At 37.7% G+C, this 13,110-nt stretch overlaps 1 pseudogene; it reads left to right on the top strand.

Annotated features, from left to right (window-relative positions):
- The first annotated feature begins 518 nt into the window (after window positions 1-518).
- Window positions 519-5,414, top strand: LOC137728247 (peptidyl-prolyl cis-trans isomerase CYP19-3-like; annotated as a pseudogene).
- Window positions 5,415-13,110: the final 7,696 nt, after the last annotated feature.

Raw genomic sequence — 13,110 nt, 5'->3', positions numbered from 1 at the left:
TTGGCTCATAAAACATTGTTGGTCGGCTAACAATTTTGTAGAAATTCTCATCTGTGTTTTGTTCTTGTTTAGCTGGGAGCAAACTCTCAGTATGTCATGATCGATGCTAGATTCCTAACCCATTTTTCTACACGCACTCTTAACAATTAAGATAATCCATCAAGACTATTTAGAGTTATTTTAATTTTAACCTAAAGAATGAGACTAGGTTTTCTTATTAGGAAAACTAATGAAAAAGGCTTCAAAACTTTGGATTTTACCTAAAAACCATCTACTAACTTTATTTAATAATAAGGACAATAAAAAGAAAAAAAAAACTACTAAAGGAAGCGCATGCATATATGTGAATTTGATCAATTCCTAACCAAATCCTCCTATGATTTTAATCACTCACTCATTCTTGACCAATCCCTAATTATTAAAATAATAATATCTTATTAATTTGCGTAAATATATTATTGGCTGCATTCATTTTAAATTTCAATTGCCTGCAGAATTGCCTCATGCATATGAGGAGGATGAGGGTTGAGTTGTTAATGGAGTTATTTGCTGATAAAAAAAACTCGAAAATGCTTCAAATTTCTGTGCTTTTTGTACTAAAGACAAGGGGATTGGATTATCATGGAAGCCACTGCACTTTAAGGGCTCCATATTTCATCGCATTTTTCCTAATTTCATGTCTCAAGGTGGAGATTTTTCAAGAGGCAATGGGATTGGAGGAGAGTCGATTTATGGGGTGAAATTCACAGATGAGAACTTCCACTTGAAGCATACTGACCCTGGAATATTGTCCATAGCAAATTCCAGACCTAATACTAATGGTTCACGGTTCTTATTTGCACTGCAATGACCCCGTGGCTTGACGGAAAGTGTAGAAAACTAAGAACATAGAGTTTCTGAATATGCCTCTTCTATTCATTCAATATGATAAAATTACAATGGTTGCAGTATATATATAGATAATATACTACTTTTCAATTACAGTTATGCCCTTGTCTAATCTATCAATTTACACAAGAAATATAACAAACATCTCACTAACTTTAGTTGACTCTTTACACCCCCTCAAGTTGAACTTGGATGCATCCAAAGGTCCAAGAGAAAGCTTGGATTGCAAGTACATAAACCTTGATTTAGACAAGGATTTAGTATGAATATCAGCTAGTTGGTCCTGAGTGCACACATATTGAACCTTGAGAAAATTAGCAAGCACCAACTCTCGGATATAATGATAATCAAGTTCAACATGCTTGGTTCGAGCATGAAAAATTGGATTGGATGCAAAGAAGATTGCAGAGATATTGTCACACTAGAAATAAGGAACTTGAGGAGCGTGAAGACCAAGATCCTTAAACACTTTACAGATCCATATTATTTCAACTGCTGTGTGGGCTAACGATCTGTATTCAGCTTCAGTGGAGGATCGAGCAACTGTTGGTTGCTTTTTAGCACTCCAGCTAATAAGATTGGACCTCAGAAATATACAATACCCACTAGTAGATCGTCTATCAAATATACAGCCTGCCCAATCAGCATCAGAGTAGGCACTGAGATGAATATCACCTTTCTTGAACCATAAACCATGACTCATTGTGCCTTTAAGAAACCTGAGAATGCGTTTAGCTACTTGGAGATGTGATTCTCGTGGAGCATGCATAAATTGACAGACTTGATTTACAACAAAAAACAAATCAGGTCTTGTCTAAGTCAAGTATTGCAGCACACTTACAATGAACATGTACTATTTTGGATCGGTTAACAAAGGGCCTGTTTGATCAAGTTTGATAGAACCGAGAGGAGTAAGACACGGTTTAGCACCTTCCATATGTGTCTTGTGAAGCAAGTTAAGAAGGTACTTGCTTTGATGTAAGACGATACCTGCAGAAGATCTTTGAACCTCAAGACCCAAGAAATAATGTAAGGGTCATAAGTCATTCACAGGAAAGACAGTGCTCAATTTTTTAATAAATTGTTGACAAGCTGCAAGATTTGAACCCGTGACAAGTAGGTCATCGACATACACCAATACAATAACAAGAACAGGTGCTTTGATCACAAATAAAGAAGCATCAGATTGTGATTGATGAAATCCTAAAGACTTAAGGATTGCAAATAATTTGTCAAACCAGGCCTGAAGGGCTTGTTTCAATCCATACAAGGATTTTCGAAGTTTGTAGACATGATTAGGGTAGTTAGGATCACTAAAACCAGGTGGTTGATGTATATAGACATCTTCTTGAAGATCTCCATGCAAAAAAGCATTACTGATATCCAATTGGTTGAGAAAACAATTGTATTGGAATGCTAGAGAGAGAAGAATTCGAATTGTTACTGGCTTTGCTACAGGACTAAACGTTTCTTTATAATCCAAACCAGCTTACTGATGGAAATCTTTGGCCGTAAGCCGGGCTTTATATCGATCAATAGTCCCATTTGGATGTTTCTTAACTCGAAAAACCCATGTACACCAGATTATGTTTTGATTGGGTTTAAAAGGTACTAGAGACCAAGTACCTGTTGACTTCAAAGCATTGCACTCATCCTTCATAGCAGATCTCCAATGAGCATATTTCAAAGCCTGAAGATAAGTAGTGGGGATAAAATCAACAGTTTTTGGTAAATGATGCTTGGTAGCTGAGTAGGCTTTTGGTTTAGAGATTCCAACCTTGGATCTTGTGATCATAGGATGGATATTAGTTGTTGTAGGTGAGACTGTAGGTTAAGAGACTGAAAGTGATGCAGAAGAATTATGATCATCCAAAGGAACAAATTGTGAACTTGAAGATGGAAGAGGAATAGGTTGTGCAACAGGTAACGATACCCCTTGTGTTGAAGATTGTACCCGAGCTAGACATAGTATTTACTCTTGTTATCCAACTTGGATGCAGTATATGGTTTGAACCATGGAAAACATCCACAAACAAAAACTTTGAGGCGAGAATAAACTGGAGGAGTAAAAAAAAAAAAGTTCCCAAGGAGATTGCAATAAACCACCAAGTGGAAGCTAATTGATCAAATAAGTAGCAGTGGAAAATGCTTCAACCCAAAACATATGAGGAACTTTAGAGGCAACCAAGAATGTGCTTGCAGTTTCAACCAAGTGACGATGCTTCCTTTCAACACATCCATTTTGCTCAGAAGTATGAGGGCAACTAAATTGTTGTAAAATGCCATGAAGTTTAAGAAAATTCTGAAATTGATGACTAGTAAACTCACCCCCTGAATTAGAGGGTACATCTTTTATTTTATTACCAATAATGTTCTCTACATAGGACTTGTACTCCACAAAGGTTGAAAATACAAAAGACTTAGACTTTAAGGGAAAATACCAGTTATACTTGATGTAATCATCAACAATAAGCAAGTAATACTCATAGCCACTCACTGAAACAACAGGAGACGGCCCCCAGAGATCACAATGCAACAATTCAAGACTTCTAGTAGACACAGATTAAGGAGCACCAAATGGAAGCTTATGATTCTTTGCTGAAGCACAATCATTACAGAAGAAGTCCATAGAAGATTTGCCTAGTACAACAACCTTATTTGTTGATAGAACTTTACGAAAAATAACAGAAAAGGGATGACCAAGTCTGCTGTGCCAGATTTGGACATTAGCAGAAGTATTACTAGTGCAACATGAGTGGAAATAGTAGCTTTGTAGAGAGAATATAAACTTTGAAGAGGAAATAATCCATCTTTAACTTGTCCTTGCAAAAGCGTCATCCCCGTAAAACGATCATTGACAGAGGATCCACGAATATCAAGGGTTAATGAGCAATCATTATCTTTGATAAATTGATAGGCAGAAAGCAGACTATGTTTCATTTAAGGCACATGAAGAACATTTTGCAATTTAAAAGAATGAGCAGGAGTATGCAAAATAAATGTGCCAATATGATCTATAGACGGACCTTTATTATCTCCAATGTACACCTTGTCTTCACCACGGTAGGGACTATGAGACTGTATATTGGATATGTCATTCATAATATAAGAAGTAGCACCCGAGTCAATGAGCCAAGAATGTGATGGCTTAGCAGTACAATGAGCACACATGGCAGCAAGTTTAGCTGGAAGAACCTTGCTTGAGATCTCTGGATTCATTCGATCGAAGCAATCAATAACTTTATAGCTAGTAAATCCACAAATTTGATAGGGAGTTTTGTGACTAGAAGAAGAGGCATTTCGATTAAATCCAGAATTGTAAGATCCACGAGTGAAACCAGAGTTATAGTTACCACGATTGTAACCTCGATTGTGTCTTCCTCGGTTAGAATTATACCAGAATGAATGCTAAAACGGCGAAGTGCCATGATTCTGAGCAGCAAGAGCTTGTGGCGGTATGGGAAAGAATGGCAGTTGAGCTTGCATAAAGAACGCCTGAAAAAGCTCTGAGGAGGAGGTTTTCTTGCGACGCGCCGTGGATAACTCTTTAGTAAGCAACAAGTCATGTAATTCATCCAAGGAAATGTACGAAAGGTAAAGTAAGATAGAATCAGTGAATGATGCAAAGTCATCAGGGAGACCAGCAATAGTTGCTACGATGAGATCACGATCAATGATAGAGGCTCCAACAGCAGTAAGAGAATCAGAGATCTCTTTGATTTGTTAAAGATAATCAGACATGGACTGTGATCATTTCTATATGTTTTGAAGCTTTGAATGCAATTGATGAATTTGTGTATCCGAGACACCACCAAAATGCTATCAAGTTTGAGCCAGAGATCACGAGCAGAGGAGACACCAATGGTGAATGGAATGACTTCCTCAGACAGCGTCGAGTTAAAGCAGATGAACAGAATCTGATCTTTCTCATACTAGTGCTTAAAAGTTGGATTTAGCGAGCAATTAGGAGGAAAGGGGGATGGATAGGGCTCAGTGCCATTAACGATACCAATGAGCTTGTAACGACGAAGGATCAGACTCAATCGGAGAAGAGGAATTGGACGAAGACGCCATCAAGATTCAAGAATAACAAGTCGAAAATCTGAATCGGAGTAGAACAATTACTCAATCAACACATCGGAGAAGAAGATCGGAGAAGAAAGTTGCAGGATCGGAAAAGCCGTGAGGCGGTTTAGTGATGGTACAATTTAGAAAACTAAGAACATAGAGTTTTTGAATATGCCTCTTCTATTAATTCAATATGATAAGATTACAATGGTTGCAGTATATATATAAACAATATACTACTCTTTCAATTATAATTATGCCCTTGTCTAATCTATCAATTTACACTAGAAATATAACAAACATCTAACTAACTTTACTTGACTCTTTAGAAAGCATGTTGTGTTCGGAAAAATTGTTGATGGATACAGTGTTGTTGAGAAAATGGAGGTGGGTTCGGAGAGTGGGACTACTTCTGAGCTGTGATCAAAGATTGTAGCTAGATAAAAGATGAGTGTTGATGTTTGAATAGTTGGGTGAAGTTTCAATTAATATGTAATAAATTTCATTTAAAAGATGGGTAGGCAATAGAAGAAAATTAAGTAATTGGTGTAGAAAGTTAAGAAATTGAAGAGATAAATTTGATGAGTACAGAAGAAAATGTGTTTGGAATGTGAGAATGTGCCAAGAAAATTCAAGAAGAAGAGAGAGAAGAATGTAGTACCGTTAAGTTTCATAATCAGTGTAGTACAGTTAAGTTTTATAAATAGTGTAGTAAGTTTCATAAACAATGTAATAAGTTTCATAAACAGTGTTGTAAGTTTTCATAAACAGTGTAGTACCATTAAGTTTTATAACAGTGTAGAAAGTTTTATAAACAGTTTGTGTGAGGACGCGTGGATCCGTATGTCAGATTTTTTTTAAAAATTATTTTTTAATATTAAAATTATGTCTTTTTCATTAAAATTTAAGTTCTTTTGTCCTTTTTATTAAAATTTAAGGGTTTTTCATTAAAATTTAAGTCTTTTTAATTAAATAAAATTATAGTAGCATGATTTTTATTAAAATAAACTTAGCCCAAGCCATTTGCATGAAAGTTCCCTTTCTTATTTTGTATTATTTTTGTAATTTGTTCCATTCTGTTTACCTTCTAGATAATTTCTCCCAGACTCATTTACATTAAGAAATTGACTTTTTTCTGCATCATTTTTCTGGCCCACACATTCTTCGTTGGTTTAATCGTTTTTTGGACAACTACTAGGATAATTTACATTAAATTTATCTAAACTATGGAAAGAGTGGAATAAGAAGGCTCTAACTATCTAGACAATCCAAATGAAATGAATTAGATGAAATCAAGAGCGCAAATAAAATTTTTTGTATAAATCTCAATGAAAAATATGCTAGGGAAACAACATTTTTGTACTATATGACGTGGCAAATAATGTGTGCATGCCATGTCAACTAATCAATCCATCTTATTAGATGTTGGTTATACGCATCATTTGTCTTATGAGATAGTACACCAAGGGTGCATTTGTTGCATCGGATTATCTCGGACTAGACTAGTTTCAGGAATTAAGCTAGACTGACTTAGTGAAATGTTTGATGCAGTGTCGGACTAACAAGCAAAATAATATTTATTTTTTTCCTTTTTTTTCCTATTCCTTTTCATTTTTTTTTTCCAGAACACTCTTCATTTTTCCAGACTCTCAAGAACCAAAGCTCCCCTTCTTCTTTTATCCTTTTTCTTTTTTCCACTATTTCTCGAGAACCAAAGCACTCCCTCTCTCTTTATCCCTTTCTTTTTTTCCAGAAAACTATCTTGAATGATGAAAGCTTTCCTTGTTTTTATCTTTTTTTATTCTTGAAAAGTTGTTCTGCATAAATTTGTGTTTGGTGATTGAAAGATATGTAGATGGTGTAGAGCTTCTAACGAATTTGGTTTCGCAATTCAAGTCTGGGATTTGCATTTTGAGTCTGGGTTTTGCGATGGAATCTGGGTTTCGCAATTCGAATGTGGGTTTTGCAATTTCATCGAATTTGGGCTCTGTCTACTGGCTTTTGAGTATGGGTTTTGCAATTCGGATCAGAGTGAATCAGAAGATGGCGAGAGCAGAGAGAAAGGATGCGATGACTTCTAGATTATCCAAGATTCAAAATGAGTAGACGATGCGATTCTGGGTTGGCAAGCGTTGACGATGTTAGCGATGCGAGCAGACAAAGCGAGTAAAGAGAGGAGATAGATGACGACTGTCACGCCCCGATCCCGAGATATGCTCAGAATCAACACGCGACAGAAGGACTGTAGTGATACAATATAAAATACGTAGAGTCACTGAGACTCATACATATAATATACATCAGAGCTCAGCGGAAATAACTTACAATAAAGGGTGGCAATACCTACTCTCGAGTGCACTACCCACAACAGCTACACCACCTGCAAACCTCTTCTCTAACCGCTACCTGTTACTCTACAAAATAACCCTATGTCGTAGGAATGGCATACTGAGCAAATCAAAACCTGGATAAGTTGCGAAACTCATGTGAGTGACAATAATACCCCATATGTGAATATAAACAACATCAAATGATTAAATGTCAAAGTAGTGATACGTCCACACATGACACTTCTTCTGTATACTATATCAACTGTTAATGTGATCACCGTCAATATTATGCCATCATTCTCTTCGGATTGTGACTCACCATTCGCCTTTCTCATTTTCTGAATAATCACAAGGGTCCAATTGCCACATATTTTATAATTTAACCACCATACGCCTTATTATTACGTATAGGAATGGTTTTTCAATTCTGAATCTCACCACACGTCTATCAAGATAACATTCAGTCAACACACAACTAGGAGTTGTGTAGGAATGACAAACCATCAATAATACAATCATGTGTAGGAATGAGATTGGTATCTTTTTCATAATTTCATATCTTCGTTACGAATAGGAATGAGTCACACCCGAAACCATTCTCTTTTAGGCAACATCAACATGTAAACTATTTAATTCAATCATTTTTTAGATTAAGCCACATACCTTTTAATCTTATCATTCATATATATAATAAATAATAGTTTAGGGCTATAGAGGGACACAGTTTGGTCGAAACCTGCAATAGTTAACCGATCAAGATATGGTTCCCCATTGCGGATTAACCAAGCAGAACCACTCTTGAGGACGACTGTCATGCCTCGATCCCGAGATATGCTCAGAATCAACGCGCGATGAAAGGACTGTAACGGTACAATATAAAATACATAGAGTCACTAAGACTCATACATATAATATACATCAAAGCTCAGCGGAAATAACTTACAACAAAGGGTGGCAATACCTATTCTCGAGTGCACTGCCCACAGCAACTACACCACCTGCAAAGCTCTTCTCTAACCGCTACCTGTTACTCTGCAAAATAACCCTACGCCGTAGGAATGGTTTATTGGGCAAATAAAAACTCAGATAAGCTGCAAAGCTCATGTGAGTGACAATAATACCATATATGTGAATATAAACAACATCAAATGATTAAATGTCAAACTATTGCTACGTCTACACATGATATTTCTTTTGTATATCGTATCAACTGTCAATGTGATCACTGTCAATATTATTCCATCACTCTCTTCGGATTGTGACTCACCACTTGCCTTTCTTATTTTCTAAATAATCACAAGGGTCCAATTGCCACATATTTTATACTTTAACCACCATACGCCTTATTATTACGTATAGGAATGGTTATTCAATTATGAATCTCACCACACGTCTATCCAGATAACATTCAATCATCACACAACCTGAAATTGTGTAGGAATGACAAACCATCAATAATACAATCACGTGTAGGAATGAGATTGGTATCTTTTTCATAATTTCATCTCTTCGTTACGAGTAGGAATGAGCCACATTCGAAACCATTCTCTTTTAGGCAACACCATCATGTAAACTATTTAATTCAATCATTTTCTAGACTGAGCCACACATGCCTTCAAGCTCATCATTCATATATGTAATAAACAATAATGTAGGGCTATAGAGGGACACAGTTCGGTCGAAGCCTACAATAGGTAACCGATCAGGATGTGGTCTCCCATTGTGGATTAACCAAGCAGAACCACTCCTAAGAATACCATGTAGGTAGTGACCCCATATTGCGGATTAACCAAGTAGAGTAACTCATACGAATACTATATGCAGTGATCACCCATCGTGGATTAACCAAGCATGATCACCCCTAAGCACGTATGGCCATACCTAAGTAATAAGGATCGCCCATCGCGAATTAACCAAGCACGATCCCAAGGTAATATGGTCCCCCATCGCGGATTAAACAAGCAGAACCATCCATGTACCACTGCTACATGGTGCAAATTCTGATTTTATCCCACATTACCCCATGAACATGAACTGGGTTAGCAGTCCTCTACTAGCCCTCGCATATCATAATCATTTCAAGCATAGCATATATATATATATATATATATATATATATATATATATATATATATATATATATATTTCCGATAACACCATCAAGTAAACATAGCATAGTAGTACACGTTTCCATATAATCATTTGGATATCCATGTCATATCCACATAGTCTATAATAAGGAATTTCATGGGTAATAACCATATCATATAATATTAATGTCACTCACTTGGGTTATTTGCGTTTCTAGATTCACCAACTCCGCCTTTAGGATCCTAATACAACACACAAAACCCTACTTAGGAAACTTAATAAGACTGACACGTAAAACGAGGTCAAGTGTCACTTGCACGTAAATCAAAACGCACGTCAACCGGGAACAAACCGTCATAGTGATGAACCAAGTAAGCTCCATCAAGCCTCAACAACATTCTAAAAATAATGACAAACTGGAATAGGGTACATTGACTAAAAAGCCAAACATCGATCAAAGGTCCTCTAAGGTCAACAAACCTAGGTATTCAATTCAGAAGATCCGCTCAATGGATTCCTGATTCGTAAGTTCTCAAAGGTCCAACAACTAATAACTAGGGTGCTCACAAAATTGCACGACGATCCAACGGTCAGACTGTCGTCAATGACATAAACGAGTGACGGTCCAATTTGATCACCACACCAAATAATTGAATTTTGGAAAACTAAGCTAGACATAGGTTCACAGGGTCATTAAAAGGTATTTAGTACTTAGAAAACACTTGTGGACGGTCCCACACACCGCCACATGCGGTGATAGCCAAGGTGGAGAGTTTGAAAACCTGAATTTTCAACCTTAACCAAAAAGGCTCAATTATACGTGGTAGCTAGAGCTCAATAGGGGAAACATTTTTGGCAACTAGGCTGATGACAAATTCTAATCGGAAATCGTCCAAATTCACAAGAGAAAACATGATTTCTAGGGTTCTAAACACCCAACATTAGAACGAATATGAAAGCACGAACCAAGCATACAAACTTGAAGATTATGAAAAGTAAATGAAGTTTTATACCTCACTTGAAGGAAATGGTTGCCAAAATCAGTAGAAAAATGACAAAATCGCCAGAAACCCATGGGACTTTGCTACCTCGAACTGGAAAAATGGATAAGAAAATGGGAAATCTAACGCTATAGAGATGTATAACTCGTTAAGAGCTTTCCATGGACACCAAGGTCACCTAAAATGGAGGTTGGACAGAGGAGAAATGAGTAGGCCAAGTTGGTGGGTCAGCGACCTTGATTGCACCCAAAATGGGTCTGCAATCAGGCACCCTATTTTTAGAAGTTCCAGACTTCCTGGAGGTTTTCCCTCCAATTATAGCATTTTGGCCAAATTTCCAAAATGCCCCTAACTTCAAACAACTCTAACTTCTTCGTTCTAACTCGGAATTGAGATATGTTTACTCCTACGTGCTCATGGAGTCAAGCTTTACCTAACCAACTAAAAAGTTGACCGAAAAGGTCGAGAAAATAAAAAAATGACTAAAGTACCCCTCACTTCGCTTTTCTCAAAATCGGAGAATTTAACGAACTAGTTTCAATTAAATCTTCGAAATACGTCAATAATAAAATAAAATACTAATTTTGGGGACGGGATATCACAACAACGACGCAGAGAGAGCATGAGAAGACGAAGACACAATGAAGGTCTTAGCAGTCCCATGGTTATTGGGGGGTTTCACTATGACCTTTTAGTAAAGGGTTTTGTCCATGTGAGTCCCTTTAGGGTGTGTTTGTTTCACCTTCTTAAGTGGAACTGGACTAGCTAGGATTATTGTCCCATGTTTGGTATGCTTGGGGACTAACTTAAGTGAGACTAACCTGGACTCTTGTGGACTCCAGGCCTCATTAGGTCGTCTAAATTAGTCTAGAGTTGAACCATGAGATTGCTAAGAATGCCTTCCTCACAACGTTGCCTCATTCGCCGTTCTTCATATCTTTATCTCTCCCTCTGATTCTCTTAACTGGATCGAGCTCATCAGGAAATTTATTGATGGCTCCTTCCCCTAGGTCGCATTCGATGCGAATCTCAAACCGAATCGGTTCTATAATCTCACGATTTCTTTGCTTGAACATACTCTTGGCTATTCAATGGCTTTAACAGAGCCGTCCATATTTATCTTCAACCGCATCCATGGGTTTGGGTATTAGACATGAGTGCGAGAGGAGCATTAACAATTAATTGGGTTCTTTTAAGGTTTTTTTATTTATTTGTAATAATCAAAATTTTCTCTTTGTTATTGGAAATTTGGATCTATGTTTTCTAGGTTGTGATTGGGGGTTAGCTTTGTTATTGAAAATTCAATAATTCTCCAAGTTACAGAAGAACACCTGCAATTTGTGAGGAAGAAGAAGCAATGGGCTATGCTCTTTTATTTTTCCATATATTCATTTTAATATTTTAATAGAAAATGTATTGAATATAATAATAATGTATTGTTAGTCTAGTTTCTTAGCCTGACACTACTCCAAATGCTTCACTAAATTAGTCCAGCTTAGTTTAGTCTAAACCATTCCAGTCCAGTCCTTAAAAGCTAGTCCAGTTCGAGATAGTCCGGTGCAACAAACGCACCCTTAGTTTTATTAATGTTAGTCCCAACACAGAACAAACACGACATTAGACTAACAGCTAGTCCAGTCCAGTCCAGTCTAGTCTCACTTAGTGAGAGAAAGCAAACGCCCACCAAGGGTATATTTGTTTGGCCTCACTAATGATCATTGGACTACTTATTAGTCTAATCTCGTGTTTAGTATGTGATGGGATTAAGATTAAGGAAAACTAATGAAAAAGGTTTGAAAACTTTGAGTTTTAACGATAAAGACAAAATAAAAAGTAAAGTGAATAGTATCAGGATTGATTTTTTTAGGAGATCTTAGCTAGGAGATCTTAGTGAAACCCCTAATAACAATGAGACTGCTCAAACCTCCATCTGCTTCATTTGCTTTCTGCTCTCTTGCTCGCATCCTCTCTCTTGCTTTTTGTCCTCTATCCAGCGAAATCACACCACCAGATGTCACATCCCAGCCCAGGGTCCACCACATCCTAGGTCCGCTCCACTATCGTAGCACAATATTGTTCGCTTTGGGCTTACCATTCCCTCACGGTTTTGTTTTTGAGAACTCACGAGCAACTTCCCAGTGGGTCACCCATCATGGGATTGCTCTAGCCCCCTTCTCACTTAACTTCAGAGTTCCCATGGAACTCGAAGCCAGTGAGCTCCCAAAAGGCCTCGTGCTAGGTAGGGATGGGAATATACATTTAAGGATCACTCCCCTGGGCGATGTGAGATGTTACAATCCACCCCCATAAAGGGCTTGACATCCTCGTCAGCACACACGCGGCCAGGGTTAGGCTCTGATACCAAATTGTCACATCCCAGCCTAAGGCGGATCACTTCTTGGGCCCGCTCCACCACTGTAGCACAATATTGTCCGCTTTGGGCTTACCATTACCTCACGATTTTGTTTTTGGGAACTCACAAGCAACTTCCTAGTGGGTCACCTATCATGGGATTGCTTTAGCCCCCTTCTCGCTTAACTTCGGAGTTCCGATGGAACTCGAAACCAGTGAGCTCCCAAAAGGCCTCGTGCTAGGTAGGGATGAGAGTATACATTTAAGGATCACTCCTCTGGGCGATGTGGGATGTTACACCAGACCACTACACTCTCTTTCTCTCTCCTTGTCCTGCTCGGTTACGGCAGTGCTTTCATGGGTGAGCAAAACCAGATTGC

This window comes from Pyrus communis, chromosome 3, assembly GCF_963583255.1.
Source record: "Pyrus communis chromosome 3, drPyrComm1.1, whole genome shotgun sequence".
In the NCBI taxonomy this organism is placed as follows: Eukaryota; Viridiplantae; Streptophyta; class Magnoliopsida; order Rosales; family Rosaceae; genus Pyrus; species Pyrus communis.
Note: the sequence above shows the minus strand (reverse complement) of the source record. Positions and strands in the feature narration are given on the sequence as shown.